Source organism: Bombus bifarius, unplaced genomic scaffold (genome assembly GCF_011952205.1).
Source record: "Bombus bifarius isolate JDL3187 unplaced genomic scaffold, Bbif_JDL3187 scf7180000008258, whole genome shotgun sequence".
Lineage (NCBI taxonomy): Eukaryota > Metazoa > Arthropoda > Insecta > Hymenoptera > Apidae > Bombus > Bombus bifarius.
This window is the reverse complement of record NW_022884545.1, coordinates 17,619-36,001: the sequence shown is the minus strand read 5'-3', so window position 1 is coordinate 36,001 and position 18,383 is coordinate 17,619. Positions and strand designations below refer to the sequence as shown.

At 37.8% G+C, this 18,383-nt stretch overlaps 1 long non-coding RNA gene across 1 annotated transcript; it reads right to left on the bottom strand.

The window, feature by feature from the left end:
• Positions 1 to 513: 513 nt before the first annotated feature.
• On the bottom strand, positions 514 to 18,046 carry LOC117211849. The gene is made up of 3 exons (XR_004488363.1): positions 17,953 to 18,046; positions 16,166 to 16,167; positions 514 to 526 (listed from the first exon to the last, which is right to left on the bottom strand). It is a non-coding gene; the product is annotated as an uncharacterized LOC117211849 (long non-coding RNA).
• Between the last annotated feature and the right edge of the window lie 337 nt (positions 18,047 to 18,383).

Here is an 18,383-nt window from a genome sequence, read left to right as displayed (position 1 = left end):
TTCAACTTGTTAGCCAATGCATTTGTCTCCTTGTTGTCTGTATTTTGTCTATTATTGATTTAGTATGCTGTTTCCATGTGAGTTGAGTATGTATGTGGAGTCGTAGCTATTTCACTTGCCTTGTTTGCGGTATGTGCGTGCCGTTCAGTAGGATCTTTGGTGGTGTCTGTTTTCGCAGTGTGAATGTAATATGGTTGCATTTATCGGGGTTTGCTTTTATTTGTTTATCTTGCAGCCACTTTTCTATTTTTGTGATATGTTCTTGTAGTAATTTGACTGCTGTTTCTGGGTTAGTGTGCCTGACTAGTACAGCTATGTCGTCCGCGAATGATAGTATTTTGCTATTGGTAGTTTTTGGTATGTTGGCCGTGTATAGTGTGTATAATATTGGTCTTAAGACGCTTCCTTGCGGAATCCCTGCCTTGATGTCTTTGACTTCAGAGTATGTGTCCTTGCTTTTATTATGAAGGTCCTGCTGCTTAAATAAGATCTTATTAATTGGTACATTTACTCCGGGAATTGTTTCCTGATTGTTTGTAGTAAGCTTTCGTGGTTTATTTTGTCAAATGCCTTCTCTATGTCCATAAAGAGGGCTGTACAGTATTGTTTGTTTTCTAATGCTAATATTATTTCGTTAATGAGCCAGTGCGTTTGCTATATAGTGGTCCAAATTGGTGATCTGGTATTAATTTTTCTTTTTTTATTATTGGTTTTATGCGGTCGTATGTTATTTTCTCTAGTATTTTGGTAAACACAGGAAGTAGTGATATTGGTCTGTAAGATGCAGTTTGGTGTGGATCTTTGCCTGGTTTATGTAACATTATGATCTGTGCTAGTTTCCATAGTTTAGGAAAGTATTGGATTCTTAGTATTACATTGAATATTATTGTCATTATACTTATCGCTTTTGGCGGAAGGTTTTTCGAGATTTTACGGTGTAGTGTTTGTCAGTTGAGGACTACTGATTTGCGCATCCTGGTCCGTAATGTATTTGGGGTTGCTGTTGTTGATATTATATGGTGTAAATGTGTTGCAAAGGTGGTTGGAAAATTCTTCAGCTTGGTCTTCGTTATTTCTTGCCCATATTTTGTCTGCATTTCTGATTGCTGGGACTAGTTTTATTGGCTTCTTTATTTTTTTCGTGGCTTTCCATGGGGAGTAGTTGGAGTTCTCGTGTACAGAGAGTGTCTATGAATTTTGTGAATTCGTTCTTGTTGTGCTCCTTTATTTTGTTTCTTATTTCCTTTCCAAGTTTGTTTAGGTGCTTTTGGTTTTCTCGTGTTCTATGTTTTTGCCATTTTGCTTTCGCTTTTCTTTTTTCTCTAATTTTTTCAAGTATATCTGGTGGAATTATTTTTGTTTGTCTGTTGGTTGGTTCAGGTATAGTGGTTGCCCATGCTGCATCTTGGATAGTTTCTGTCAATGTTGTTACTGTCTGTTTGATGTATTCGGGTGTTTTCGATAGGATGTTGCAGTTGGTGTTGCTCTCGATTATTTCTTTAAAAGTTTGCCATTTGGTGGTTTTGTTGCATAGTGTCTCTGGGTTACTATAAAGTATTGGTTTGTTTCTGTATGTAATTATTATGGGTGTATGATCAGAGCTCATCTCGTGGCTAGGTGTTATTGTTAGTTTATCTACGTTTAATCCATTTGTAACTGCAAAATCGAGTAGGTGAGGTATTTTGCAAAGTTCTGTCGGCCAGTACGTCGGTCTTCCTGTGGATAATATATTGAGGTTATTGTTTCTAATGTATTTTTCCAGGTTTCTACCTCGAGGCGTAGTAATTCTTGATCTCCATAGAGTGTGATTTGAATTGTAGTATCACGCTGCGATATACTTGTCACCTGAATGTTGAAAGTACTCTTCCCACATTTGTGATGTCATCTTGTGTCGCGGTGGTACATATACTGCTAACAACTGGAAGTGGTTGCTGCTGGTTTGTACTGTAACGGTGGTAGCTTGGATATATTCCTTTATAACTTGGATGTGTAAGTGATATTTGATATCGTTTCTTATTATCACTGCGGTCCCTCCGTGTGCTTTTCCTGAAGGGTGTCTGGTATCATATATGATGTAGTATGGTATTTTCATGTAGCTTTTTAGAGTGAAGTGTGTTTCTGAAACAAGTAATATGTCTATATTGTTGCTATACAGGAATGTTTTAGTTTCTAGGGCTCGTTGTTGTAGGCCGTTTGAGTTTCAGGCTGCTATTTTCAGCGTGTCCGTTTTTATTTTATGCTTAGCATGTTTGTAAGAAGTTGTAACATGACTGTGATTTGTTGTGTTTGCTGTTTGTGAACTGCGTTTTGTTCGCTTATCATTTTTGTTAGCATTTCGGTGTTTTTGTTGGATTGTTTGAGCAGTTCCTTGATTTCTGTAGTGTCGTTGCTGTTATTGTTCTGATTTCGGTTGTCTAAGGGTGGCGATTGGTTGACTACTTGCGCGTAGCTTCGGCTACCAACGGTGTTGGTGTTACTGTCGTTATTGTTCATTAGGTGCTGTAGATTTGGTGTTGTCTCAGTTTCTGTGCTATCCTGTTGCGCGTGAAAGTTATTGTGTGCCCTGTTTCGAAGCGGCAGAAACAGTTTACATTGCAGTTGTTTTCTGACTACACAGTCTTTGTAGCTAGCTGGGTGATTTTCATTGCAGCTGTAGCATTTTACTTCATTTATTTTTCCTATGTATGGACAGTTTGTTGTTAGGTATTTTTCTGCACATTTGACACACGCCAGGTTCCTGTTGCAGTAATTTTTTGTGTGTCCATATTACTGACATCGTATGCATTGCGGTATGTCTTTTTTATGACTAGGTGGCTCCACTGTTACTGTTGTGTTGTGTTTAGAATCTTTTTAATTTCAAAAATTTCTTTGTTATTAGTTTTAGGTTCGTGTTGTATTAGAAATAGCGGTAATGGTTGTTTAGCATCATATCTGGTTATGTTGTTTATTGCTCTTACCTGGTGTCTGATATTAGCTAGTCCCTCGCATGTGTTTGTATTTGTTTTTGGGTGTAATCCCCTGATTACTGCTTTGCAACTTTTATCAGTTTTGAGCTGGTAAGTGTGATACCCAGCGTTTTTTTCTTTTAGTGCTTTTGTCATTTTTCTGAAAGTTTCTGGGGTGTTAATTCGCACTTTTACTTGGTCTAGTTTTAATTGTTTTATACTGTAATTTTCTTTTCCTGCCGTGTTGTTCAGTAGTTCAATGAGGGGGTCTATTATTTGGGTTTCTATGTAAATTGGTGGTGGTTTGGCGATGTGATTTATTGGTTTTTTGGCTGAGTCTGTTTTCGGAGACTAATTTCTTGTAGCCATTGTTGCCTTTCTGCTTCTATAGCTTTCCTAACGTTTGTATTGGGTGTTATTTTGCGTTTTTTATTGTAAATTGCCACCTTCCAGCTTTCATCCTGGTGGGTTAGTTTGTTGTCGATTTTATTCTCGTCATTATTTTGTATTGCTTCCATTTCTATTTCCTTTATAGCTGAGCACGCCTGTTCTTCGTTTAGTGATTGACTTGCATTTGATATATTTGTAGCTTTGTTTATGTAATATGTTTCATCTTTGATTATAATTTTTATTGGTGGTATGTGTTGTTGCATTTTGGATTTAGTAATAATAATAATGTTATCAGTAGAAGACACTTATTTTCCACCATTTGGCTATGGGCGTTGTCGTTCGTCACTTTCTTTCCCCTCTTGCCGCACTTTCAGTGAAGCACTATTTTACACGTCCGTCTAGCTCGGCTGCTCGGGCAGAACTGAAAATTATACGATAAACAAGAATGCGAAAAGTTTTGTTAAATTTTCTTTTTAAATGTTGAAAATCCAAAACTCCTCCGATTTGGAACATCGTTGGTGAAAAAATAATACCTGTTGAATAACTAACTTGAATAATCGAATAATTGCGGAAAATTTTTCGATTAATGCTAAAAGATTTGCATCTGATTAGGCGAAGTGATCATTTAATTCGCTGGATGAATTTCTTCTCTAGTAGATAGAGTTTATATCTGCGTAATAATTCTTTAAATATAACGAAGTACGAACATATACATACCTGCAAAAGCAAATGACATTTCATAAAAACGTTCAATTTCATAAAAATGTTCAAAAGTGGAATAAAATAAATAATTGGAAGAAACATGGAAATATTTCAATAATCCATATGTATGTGGACTACTACTAATAATTTTTTAAAATTATATCTGAATTACTCAAATAAAGAGGAAAATATTATCATATATTTCGCATAAATCTAGTTTGTTTCATAATTTAATCTCAAATGCCAAAGTGAAGATTTTACTGATATGTAAACGTGGCGTGACGTAAACATTGACCAAACTGACTAGTAAAATCAACCCTAATTTGTCAGCGCCCTTAATATGAATTTAATATTGTTATTTATTTACCCCGAATGTAAATTCCATCAAAAAAGAAAATTAATCCCAATATTGTGCCAAATCCCATAAACGTCGATTTGTTGCATTATTTCTGATATAAATATTTAATAAACAAATAGGAATGAATCGATAGTAAAATCATTTTAAAAATTCCAGATGTTATTTAAAATTTGTTAACTCTAGAGATATATTAATATATCACAACTGATTAGAGGATATTATTTAAATTGAAATTTTACAACAGTCAAATGTTGGAAGTAGTTTACCCAGAAATTAATGAACGATAAATATTATTGTAATATCGTAAGGTAGTTTGAACTAGAGATCGGTTGAAAATAGAAAAAAACCGTGTACATCGTCTTTCTGTGGTTCGTTTACATCTAAGAGTGCCTACGTGACTAAAGTCACCTAGTTCTTACATAGGTATGAGGAAAACAATAGACAACGTTAGACGAGAAGGACGGTTTCGTATTTTCAAGGCGGGACGGCCGAAAGGTCAGAGTGTGCGAGTCGAAAAGTGTGCGTGTTGCGAGAGTCGGAGCTAATCGAGTTGCCGAAGAGTAGAGTCGTTAGAGTTAATCGAGACACCAAAGAGTAGAGTCGAGGGAATTGATAGAGTTGTTAGAGAGAGAGAGAGAGTGTGTTAGATTCGTTGTGACGAGAGTGGCCAAATAACTGTAAAGTTATTTGATATAGATACGAGTATTGCATTTAGTTTCCGTTAAATAAATATCGTTTTCTGTCCAATTTATATTTGTGTATTCAATTTAATATTAATAAATTGTAAGCAATCGGGAAAAAATTTCTATCTTTATTTTCCGATATTACATTATTATGGATAATGACACGAATTTGGGTTATAATGTCTGTTAATAAAGTATGTATGTAAGAAGAATAGAAAAAAAGCGAATTAGCATAAAAAGTAGATAATATTCTGCTTATTAATTTATTGTTTATTTTTATTTTGTTTTCTAGTGAGATTTATATTGAATTGTTACTTGCAAAAAGATTTAATCTAATATACTTATAAAATTTCGTTGTTGGTGTATTCTTACATTGTTTTATGGAAATCTATTCATAAACTCTATATTAATTTAATTCATAGCAGACATAAGTTTGAAGATTAGTCATTTCAATTTCGATTTACTTTTCGTTTTAAATAGAAATGTATGGTGTTATAGGGATTAGTTAGTGTTCTGATAAAAAATTAGTGAATTAATTACTTTTCAGCCCTCCGTAAGTTCTATATAATAATGTGAAAACCCATATAACTTTCCTGCTTTGAATACAATCACTTTCTTGACGACCATTTAATTATAATTTGCGACGTAATTTTCGGTAAGAATTTATGATTACAAAGAATTAAAAAAAGGACGACAAAAATATATATAATTACAACTAAGCAATGGCTGAAGTAAATTAAGAAACATAACATTCCTACTTAAAGCATTCTTATTTCGATTTGAAATTTATCAGTATTTGTTGGACGATGCATCTATAACATATGTAGTATTGCGAAGTTGGTTTTAATATTCAATCTCCGTACCCTTCATATTCTCCTAATACAAAATCCCAAATTTGTCCCAAAAATGCCTGACTGTTTCCGAGAAATTTGCTCTCAACAATATTCTGAAAATATATTGTATTTAGATTACTACTTATCGAAGGATGTATTTTGTTATTGATCCTTTTATTGACAACTAAAGAAAATTCTGTCATCAATAATTTTTATTGATAACGAAAAATATGTTCATCGTTTATTATGCTTATCTAAGTATACGGCAACTTTTTAAATTTTGGTTATAATTATTATGATTTCTGGTTATATCATAACAATAATTGTGGATTCACAAATGGATTGTAAACAGCGGAGCAAGAACGAACGAACGGGTAAACAGGATATGAGAAACGCAGCTTGTCGAGGCACAGTTGTTGGTCAGAAAGCGCGAAAGCTTACAGCATAATTCAAAAGCTACATTAGTATTTATAGGTGACAAGCTATGGCGCGTTGTATTTCCGTCCCAACAGTAATAATACTACTGTATGGAAAATATAATGTACACTGATTTCCTGGCTGTTTTCTTAGTTTTCAGCTTGTTAGCAATCCTTATTGAAACAGTTAAAAAACAATTGGTAACGAAATAACTGTAGAATGAGAATTGTCAGGGTAATTGTATTTTTTACAACAGCCAAAATTAAATAAGCATATCACCGTTCCAGTGCAATAATGATGTAACTTCAAATTGACAAATTTTGAAATAATTCTAATCTCGGATATATCCTACTTTCCACTAGAAAAAATTCATAATTTTCCGAACATTCCTGACCACTAAAGGATTGTAACGTTATTGTTAAAACATTCGTTGTTGGCTATCGCATTTCGTGACAATAACGACATAAGTATTCGTTGTATCGCAATCTGTTCCGTTTGAAGGAACAGAGACATGCGAATTTTCTTATATAATTTTAACATCAGCTCTTCAGAACAGAAAGATATTTGTGAGTCGGAACATAAGCACTTAGGACGGTTCTTTTTAACAACGGTAGTGATGATTTTAATTTTCTATGTCCATCGTGTTCTCGATAAATATATTCTTAATCGAGCATGTGATAAATACGATTACTTCTAAAAGGTAAATTTAAGGAATTTCCACGACCCTTAGGTCGAGGTTACACTAGCGTTAAGACCGACGCTGCGTTACGTGGCCTACGTTGTAGAAATGCACTTACACACAGGCGTTGTAGTATATTTAGTGTTGCGTGGATGCATTTCTACAACGCAGACCACGTTACACATCGTCGGTTCAACGGTCGTGTAGCGCCGACCTTAATCAACCGTTCATTCGAAGCCCCATGTTCGTCATTTGTCAGTTCGCCCAGGTATCGTTTAAACTTCCCGCCATGAGCTTTCTGCCGAGAGTTGCACGCGCTTCGGGTACACGGAAATGCGTGAGTGACGTCTAACAAGCATACTGATTAAGACTTTCTTGCGCTCAGTAATCACTCAATTAACATGCATATTTCTGCATATCACAGTCGAACTCCCCAATCGAGTCGAGCAAGGCAGATTCGCACATCGTTCATTGTTTCGAATAGAAATCAGGATTGCTTTACCTTCCTTGTCGAGAAGATCAAATTTGATTGCCAACACTTGTATCTTTAAGGATTGTGTCCAGAATCAATCGTCTCACGCTTCTATTTCTTTACTCCAATGGAAGGAGCCACGAGTTTCTAAAACTTCCCTATATACATAAATAGCTTCAGTCGCGCATTCCACATGTTTTCTTTGTAAATAATCCATCGTTACAGGCTTAGTTAATTTCTTTTAATCAATATTAATTTAACGTTAGCAGTTTTATTAGGTACTTACAGACTAACATGTTTATGCCAACATTATAAAACTTTTCCTTTCTTATTTAATTACAACTTTTACTAAGTAATATTGGTTTTCTTGGTCTCCTGAAAAATCACTTGTTTACAGTTGTAATATAACAATTTATTTTCATAGGGTACAATTGACTTACTAAAAACCAGTGTTGCGTTAATGTTGTTGAGAAAAGTTAAGTTGGTATGATCGCTAGTTACTACAAGCTAAATTGGTACGACTTCTAACGACGCTCTTTTGTCTTAGAAGTCGATCATGTGTTAATTGACTAAGTGTATCCTGTGTGTTGAGACGTGTTGTACGAGGCGGAGAAATATAGAGAGAAAAATCGAATCTGTGTGAATCGATTAATTATCAACCCCAAACCTACATCAATTAACAAATGTAACATTTCATTTATTGTTTCTTTTCAATCAGTGTACACAATAAATTTAACATCAATGAATTTTGATTTCTGATAGCGTGATTATAAAAGGGAGTTTCAAGAATACACTTAAATTCTACAAAAATGTACTTAGTATGAAGGAATTATAAGCAGATATCATTATATTTAATAAGTAAGGAAAATCTGAACAAAAATATATTACGATAAAATATGATCCCTGTTGTGGATGCAGTCTATAAAAATTTGTTATGCATTACATGAGAGAATATTTCTCTCTCACTTAACTTAAGGGGGGGGGGTAAGGTTTAAAAATTTTTTTTTGTATTTTTTTTATTTTTTTAATTGAATGCATAATATCTTAAGAATATTGTATCAAAATTTCAAGTTGATTGGAGCAAAATTGACGAAGTTACGTGTATTTTTATACATGTCGGATGATATTACCTACCCGACCCGAGCGTGCTATTGTTACTTCGGAGACGTTTTTTTTCTCTATATGATACCTAATCCTACCCCCAGATCTATTTATAGTACTTAACGACTTAAGTACAAACCTCCTTATACCTGTACTGTATAGTTTGTCAGTGTAGAGTAAAAAATTTAGTGTAGGAGTAAATATTCCATTTTCATTAAGTTTTATGTTAAATTATTACTAAAATGCCTAAAAAAGTTACTAGATCTGATAGACAATCAACTGGTCCGAGAGTATATCGACCTAGCAAAATTGTACCTTTTCATAAACGTAAATACGCAGGCACTTCAACAAGTAGCGCGTCAATTAAAAAAATAAAAATGACCGTTGTAGATCAAGTTACGAAGGATCGTGAAAAATATTATAGGATAATTGATTTTTTATTAGTCTTTTCAACAATTGCTACGCTAGTGAAGAGGTAAGCCGATAAAATTCGCTTATGAACGTTTTATACTAGATTTTTTAGTGTTCAAAACTTTAAAGCGTTTTCCCCACAACTCACGTTTTCAAAGTCGGTGCTCCCAATTACTTCAAATTACATCGATCCTTTTGAAATTTTGAAGATTATTTCTGTACATAATTTACGAGGTAACGCTGTAGAGCTTTTTCAAATTTGTTAATTATTTTTATTTTAAAATAAGAAATTATCCGCAAATTTTCGCACAAAATCGCGTTTTTCCCTTCAAAGTGTTCCAAAAAAGTGAAAAATTGAAATTTCGAAAAAACCTTCGCAGCGTTACCTGGGGAAAGCTGTTACCTAACGAATTTCCGAGACACGCCCGATTAATTGCTGCCATTACCGTATTTTTTAATATTTCCACGTGAAAATTTTATACAATATTCTTCGAATGTCATACTTTAATGCACTATTGGTTTTAAAAATGAAATTTTAACTGTATCGTCAGAAAAAATTCACAAAACATGCCTTTTTTCGTACGAATTAACCTTAACCCCCCCCCTCCCCCCTTAAGAAGAAAAAGGATTAAAATGGATATCTATGCTGACCTCGAAGAAGGTAGTTTAAAACACTTTATTTAGATTACTCTATATGTTATGAACTAAGTATTTCATTTGTTTTAAGCCGCTTAATCTGAATGATAATAACAAAAGTTTTCAAACGCCGGAGGAAAGTTCAGATTTTATCATTGATGGTTTCAGAATCAATGTTATTGTTTGATTGCTCGCGGAAAGACAATAGGAAGGGAACAACTTCACGGCTGCACAAGGAGGTGAATGTGAACGCTCAATGTAGCAGAAACGCGAAACGGGCCGCAATTCATTTGACCGGCTTGGAAAGTGGATTATCAGGATCCAATTTCACGTTACATACTGCAATCTAACGCATGTATGAGAATGAACGCTTATTAAGGCCAATGTTCGCTATAGACTAACGTAATATGCCCGATCGAGTACCGAATATATAGTTTTCAACACATACAACCGCGTTTAAAAGTATTATGGATACTTAACATTTTCAATTATGTGCATGGTATAGCACGAATAGTTAAAAAATCTTATTACCAAAATATAAATAATTCAGGAAAGTCTGTAGAAATTATTCATAATAGTTGCAAGAAAGTTTTGCCATCAGACTAATGAAATAACTGCCTCAATCTTTCGACTTACAATTACACAGATCTCATAGAAAAGTTTTGAGTTCATTAGGATTATTAAATTCGAAAAAAGTGTTTCATGTTATAAAAGTTATGGGTACCTATACAGGGATAGATAAATATTACATCTAACGTAATAAACAAATTATTAGTAACTGGGATATTCAAAATTATAAAGTAGTAATGAAAGCACGAGGCAGATATATCTATAGATGAAAAAAATATAATTAATACTCATTATCCGATGTAAAAAGAAGTTTAGTAGATTTATAACCCCTTTGCATTCGGTATATCTGGTTATATTTTTCATTTCTTTATTTTTTTTCATACAATGTAAAGGCGAAACTTCAAGCAAATATATATTTTTCAAAACTTTAGAACTTTTGCGATTTTATACTATACAATCACCAGTAATTTCTTTGTATCCTCTTAGAGAGAACACCCATTGCCAAATTTACGATAACCCCGCAAGGGAGACAGTCGAGTGCAAAGCGTTAAGTATATACTCTAATTAGGACAATTCTACTTAGGACAATTGCGGGCCAGATGCCACACCTGAAATCCGGCGGGCCTCAGGCTGGAGAGTAGCCGAAGGGGTTAAGACTCTCTCAGACCACCTGTATATATTCATGGAGGTTGGCCCGGAGACAATGCCCGCGAGAGAGGCCCGCGGCATTGGGAGCGCTCCCGCCCGCCACCGAGATGGCGCCTCAAGGATAGAGACAACGAGATGCTCCAGGCAGCAGCCGTTGTCGCGGCCTGGAATTGGGACGCCCGCACAGAAGAGACAAGCGTGGACGAGGAGGCGGAGGACCTTCGCCGAACCATGAAAGCGGCATGTGATGCGTCAATGCGGCGCTCCGTACCTGGGGCCAGACAGAACGGGAATGTGTACTGGTGGACACCGGAAATCGCAGAGCTATGGGCGAGGTGCATTCGGGCCCGCCGCCTGCGGCTTCATGACAAGGAAGAGTCTCCCTCCGCTACGAGACATATAGAGAGTCATGACATATCTTACAGCGGAGGATCAAGAGCGCTAAAGCTCGAGCCTGGATGGACCTAGTCCAGTCAGTCGAATCCGACCCGTGGGGCCGGCCGTACAGGATGGCGATGAAAAAACTGCGCTCAAGGATCCCACCACTGACGGCACAGATGGATCCGGCAGTGTTGGAAGAGGTCATTCACACACTGTTCCCGCCACAGGAGGACAGCCCGGGACAGTCGCGCACCACCTCGACTTGGACAATGGAGTGGAGAGAGGAAGTAGGGGTTGCGGAGAAGGAGATGCTGGATGCGACGAAGAAGATGGCATCCCGCAAAGTGGCGCCGGGCCTGGACGGAGACGATAACGATCATGGCCCTCAGACTACGTCATCTATTTATAAGGTGTCTGAGGGAGGAGAGTATACCCTCGGATATGGCGCATGGCAAGGCTGGTCCTGCTTCGGAAGGAGGGACGGCCGATAGATTCGCCGTCCGCATATCGCCCGGTATGTCTACTGGATGAAGTGGGCAAGCTCTTCGAAAGAGTTATTGTCGTCCGTCTGGAGGCCCACATGTCAAGGCAAGTGCCCGGTTGGCACGAAAACCAGTACGGCTTCCGGTGAGGCTGCTTGATGATGGATGCGGTGTACCGGGTACGAGTAGTCAATGCATTCAACACCATACCCTGGGTCAGGATATTAGAGGCCCTTGAATTTTTTTAGGTGCCTCCCTACATCATTCGTGTCATACGGGCCTACCTGAACGACAGATGGGTCGGCTTCACCGGCAAGGGTGAAGAAGAGTGGTGGCCCGTTCAACGCAGGGTACCGCAGGGTTCGGTTTTAGGTTCGATTCTGTGGATCATTGGATACGACGCGGTGCTTCGTTGCTCCATGCCCCCAGACTCAGGCATGGTGTGTTATGCAGACGACACATGGGTCTTGGCCAGAGGACGCTGGTGGCACGAGACGCTGCGCCACGGAAAGCTTGCCGCCGTTTGCGTGTTACGGGCTATACGAAGGGTGGGCCTGAAAGTGTCTGCAGCCAAGTCGGAGGCCATATGGTTTTATGACTACCGACGTAGAGGGACTCCTCCGCCCTACCTGTGTCTGCACATAAGCGGAGAAGAGGTTGAGGTAGGGCCACAGATACTTGGGCCTCACCATCAACAGTCAATGGACGTTCGAGCCGCACTTCAAGCTCCAGGTTCCCAAAGTGATGACGACAGCCAACGCTCTATGTGGACTGCTGCCGGATATCGGTGGGGTAGAAGTCGGAGTGCGCCTAATGTATGGAGAAGTCATCCGGTCTCGGGTCCTGTACGGGGCTCCGCTGTGGGCGGAGGATCTGATGAAAAGTCGACGCAGTCTACTCTTGTTGAGGAGGCTTCGTAGAATGACCGTCATCAGGACCGTAAGAGGGTATCCGATGATATCATATGCGTCGGCGACTGTCCTGGCGGCGTCTCCTCCGTTCGAGCTCCAGACTCTAGCGCCCCGACGGGTATACCATCAACTGCAGGGCCTGTGCTCGGCCAGGGATACGCCCTCTGCCGGCCAGTCGGTGCGCGACGTCCGGGGGGAGGCAAGGCTCGAAGACTTGGGAACGGTGGCGCAGTCAGCTCGGCGCCGAGGATGCGGTGCGGCCTCATCGGACCGTTGGAGCGATCCTACAGAACTGGGAGGCCTGGAGAGATCGTGGCAGGCTTCCACTGACGTACAGGATGACGCAGGTGTTCACCGGGCATGGCGCATTCGGGGAGTTCCTGCTAAGGATTCGGTGGGAGGTAACTAGCACGTGCTGCCACTGCGAGGAAGAGGAAGACACGGCACAGCACACGCTGGAGTTCTGCCCGGCGTGGGAGGAACCGCGCCGTGTCCTACGACTCGCCATCGGTGAGAGTTTGGCCCCCGAGGTGATCGTAGAAGCAATGCTGAGGAGGAAACAGGAGTACATCGCCGTCTGCCCCTACTGCGAGCAAGTCATGCGCGCAAAGGAGCACGCCAAAAGAGAAAGGGTGAGAGGATAACACCCATCGAGAGTGCCGTCACGCCGAAGAGGCGTCTGGTTTCTCCTTCGGGCCTACGACGGCCCAGGTAGCTTGGCGTCAGGAGGAGTGGTCCTCCCTAACGGTCCAATCAACCAAGGATGACTCCCGATTACACCATCAGGAAGAAGACGAAGGAGTACCCTAGCAGCAACACGAAAAGATGGTCTCGGGGCTCTCTTACCAATCGTCAGAACGATCACCGTGGGGGTTTTAGCCGGTACGAATCTGGCACTACTCGGCGTCCTCCCCTGGAAGGGCGCGGGCGCCTATTTCCTCCATCAAAAAAAGGAAAAAAAAAAAGAAAAGAAATATGTCACACCGGAAAAGACGTTGCACTGTCGATATCTTGAAAGATAATTGATAATAGATAACTATATTTGTCCAGTGTTGCTCGCATACCGTTGCTAGCTTATTGTTTTCAAAGCTTTTGCAGTTTTTCAAGATAAGTACATCACATTGCGTCCTCGTACTTATTTCCTGTACGTTTCGATTGTCATACTAATATAAAAAATTCATAGTTTTCCACAAACTAACTATTGTTATACGTTAAGAAGAATATGTGGAGTGTTCCTTTACCAAAACAAATAGCTGTACGTACGATGCGGAAATAAAAAGACATGGCATCTCTCTCTTTACATCGTATATTCAACATTTTCAGGAGGCGTTGTGTGCAGGTTGGATATTAAACATAAGAGACATTTGAAAGAAAAAGATTAGTAGATAGTAAGCATTCCGATCTTTACGTGAAAAATTATGACTATATGTATGTCTATTTTTGACACCTTTTATTACGCCTAGACTAGGTCTTGTCCATATCTTACGAAACTTTCGCATAAAAGTTTTCTATGATAAATGTTCAAATATTCCAACAAGTATACCATTATGCACCATTATGCGATATGAGCGAATAACATGTCAAGCGGGTGTGAAGTGATTTCTTGTGAAAAAACGGAAAAATATACAATAAAATTTTTTCCATCGAAGATTAGTTTTCAAGAAAATAGAGTTTGAAAATTTAATAAGTATACTTGAACATTGCTAATTCAGAACTAAATAGGAGAAAATAATCGGAAGAATATTATTTGTGTGTAAAAATAAATCGAAAATATGAAGTAAAATTTTTTCATAAGGCGTTTTGTTTCCGCGAAAAGTAAATTTGAAAATGTATCATATGCTTGAACTAGACCGACTAGACATGAATAAACTCAATTTTCCTGAAAATGAAGCCTTAAACGGAAAGATTATATTTTACACTTATTTTCACAAATAGAATAACTCCGTTCTAATTGTTTACTTGTGCCTAGTCGCTAACTGGTCAAATTCACATATATTTCATATAACCATATTCATAAAACGAATTACTAAATCAGTTTTCTCGAAAACTAATCTTCAGACGAACACTTTTTCTTCTATATTTCTTTCTTATTTTTCCACAAGGAATCACTTCCCACCCGCTTGACACGTTATTCAGCCGCACCCTGTATATATTTGTATTATAGTAACTTATGGATCTTAGAGTAAGGACAAGTAATGATGTTTTATTTAGAGTTTAGTGTAGTTTAATAAACGATACTCAATAACAAAAGGACCGATTACAATATCGTCGTACGTCTTAGTATCATACTATCCCGCTCCTCCACTCGCACTCTCTGAGTTCTCGATTCACACTCTGTGACCTCTCAACTCACACTGCGCTTCTCAACTAACATTCTGGCCGTTCTAGCATCCCTTTATCTTTTTCTAGGCCCACCACACACGTGTTCCGCAGACGCTCGTGGCCAGGGTCACGTAGGCCCTTTCTACGAAACTATGCACTTGAAAGAACCGATGACACATTGATAGACCCGACGGCACCTCGGCTCTCGCGACATTGTTTATGGTTATCTCGATGTTTCTGAGGCCCTTTTCCCCGATACTACATACTCATAATAACAAGAAATAAAAGGAAAGCTTGTAAACCTCAAAGATCGACTTCATTTAGACGACGACACTTCTCATAGACGAAGACTCATTTTAGAGATCGCTCCTCCTGCAACTTGCAGCGGCATTAATCTTGTAACCGCGAGCGGTGTACTCCTTTAACATGCAAATACGGGCGGCACTCGGCTACGAATATAATTTACGTCTGTCCTCGGTGAACAAATGGGCGAAATCAATGAAGCCCTGGACTCCTTGCTTCTGACCTGGCCTTTCTTCCACGGTTACCTTGTCGAATTAGCATTTCCAGCGGCGAATCGTTCGACGGCCGGCCAGACGATAGCGGCAAGATTTACTGCCCCTTTCCAATCGCGTTCTTACCGCGTCTCTAATTCCTTTTCAGTGGATTCCGTTCCCAATCGGTAACCCCTAGATAAACGTTATTGCAACGAAAGCTTTTCGAACGAAAGCTACTTTGGATAGTTTCAAAAGTGGTATGAAGTTCTCTATATCAGCTCTACTCAAGGCTTCATCGAAATATGCAGCATGTTAAGAAAAGATCTAAGCCTTTAAAGTTTATAGCACTTACCAAAAGAAATGAAAAATGTGTAATTAATATATACGGTGCATCTACGTAATTTTAGGTTTAAGTTGATGAGAAATTAAACTCTGAAGAAAATACTAATAAAGGATCTAGGCGAATGAATAAATAAGAGAACTAGTAAACGGTGCAAAGATATCGACGAGACTGACATCCAGAAACAATTATTTCATCAAAATGTTGTTCGAACATGTTTTCATTCGATGTTCATTCAATGCTCAAAACATTGTTTTCATTCGTGTTTCATCCAAACTGATGATCCAAAATGAACAAAGTAGGGTCAATCGTTACTTCTGGTACCAAATAAACGAATAGGTTTTCTATGCAATTTCTTAACAACAGCCGTGTTATGAGAACTGTTACTTCTTATTTGATACTTGAATCCAGGATAAAGCGGTGTTACAATTGTACAAAAAGCTACATCCAAAATGCAGAGCAAAGAGATAGATGATATAAATAAAAGTTTGCACAATCGTAACAACAGCGCTACATGGTTTAAATAGTACATATTTTCTAAAAAAACTCAGTCCTAAAACTTTGTAAACGCATCATAAACGGTGGCTCTCGAGAATATTTGAACATATACACAGATAACTTTTATATATATAAAGTCATATATATAGTCACTTATACTAGATATTAATATAATGTAGCCCACTAAATTTATGATTTCATAAAGATATAGCAGGTACATGTAATTTTTGTAGCGCATTATATTTTATATTTGTTTATTTCTTAATAAAGGTGAAAGCGAATAAATTGTGTCATATTTTGACAATATGTGTTTCAATGTGTCAAAAAATTCGTAGAACTAACGGTTTTAGTATTTTATATTTAAGGAATGTAGGTAGATTTTTGTAACTAACTATATATGTATGTCGTATGTATTATATAGAACATTCAGAAATTCCATTACTACTGTAATGAGAAACAACTGTTTTGATTATATTAGTCAAATTTGAAACTAACTTGAAATATAATATGTATAAGGTCACATCTTTTACTACGAATATACACTTTGTTCAGGATTTAAGTTTGTCCTCAGTTTACGATGCGGATAATATATCTGCTATTTTTTGGGAAGTTGAAATTTTCCACATTGCACGTTATAAAGTTTACACCTCGGACCACGTCGAGAACTTAATTAGTATCTTAAGCGCTTGACGGGCTCGCTCAACAGCAAACGACGTATTATAAACCTCGACACCAGATGAGAACTTGACAACAGACCAAGGACGAAGTCATTAACTGGACATTACGCTACGCACCCTTGATCAGGGACACACAAGATGCACCACATGTTAGACACCCACGATAGTTCGACAGTCGTAGGATTGGACAGATGCAGATTCTTACCTCACAGGAAACGTTGATGAAAACATGCCGCCCAGACTGTCATTTAGAATATAATCAACAGGCGTTTCAAGAGATATCAAACTCATCACGCACTACCCTACGTTTAAACTTTGTTACTTACATTTCACGCTCTTATTTTTGTACTAATTACTTCAAATAAACATACTAATCACAAGCTTACTAGAAATCTTTAATCTATCTTCATCTTGAGCGTTGATATCGTTCAAGGTTGGCGACCTCAACCGAAAGTTGCAACCTGACTGATCGCCAACTAGTTGATAGGTAGCAACACACCTACTTAGTGAAAAATTAGTATAAAGCATGAATAGTGAGTCGTTCTTTTGAAAAATGAGTTTAAAATTCCATTGGTTCTTACATTGACATAACATATTTAAAATATGTGTACATTTCCAATCCGATAGAATGTAAATATGAGAAAGCAGGAAACTATTCTTTATCAGATGAAATAGTCCATCCTACATAGAATGAAGTATCTAATTTCATGATTTAATTATCTTTATGTTTTCAGAAACAGGATTCTTCCCAAGAAATCAACTAGCCAATACAAAATGAAATGAAAAGCAATGTTAAATCTAAGCAATGTTAGATTGCAAAAATAAAAGTTGCGAAATAGGTACAAAAATTATTTTGCTATTCTGCTTCAGCCAGGGTAAGACATATCTGAGTTAACCTTTAACGCTCCAAGTATGTCTTTCAAGCACTGTAGATAAAGTCGATCAATATGCATCAACATATTATTTCCTGAGAAAATCGTTGAAATGGTGGCGGAAAACTGGGGACTAGAAACAAGCGTAATAAATGCTTATATACTTTACAAGATTTCTTAGGAAAGGAAAGGAGAAAGCACTTTGTCACACTATAAGATTGACAAATTAGTAAGTCAGCTCGTAAGTAACTTTCGGAATAACAATGTGTATGGCAGGCCTTCCGGAACAGATAAGCAACAACGTTTAGATGGGAAACTTTATATAACAAATCAGTTGCCGAGAGGGAAAAAGAAAAAGTGTCTTGTTTGTTCACAAAAAGGGAGTAATTCGGTAAAAAAACAAACAGTTTTCTACTGTGAGACCTGTGAACGCAAACCCGGTTTGCATCCCAATGAATGTTTTAAAAAATTCCACACTTACTGAATTATAATTAATATAAATATTGTAATTAAAATTATAAAATTGTTGAATTGAATAAAGATTGTTTTGAATGATTT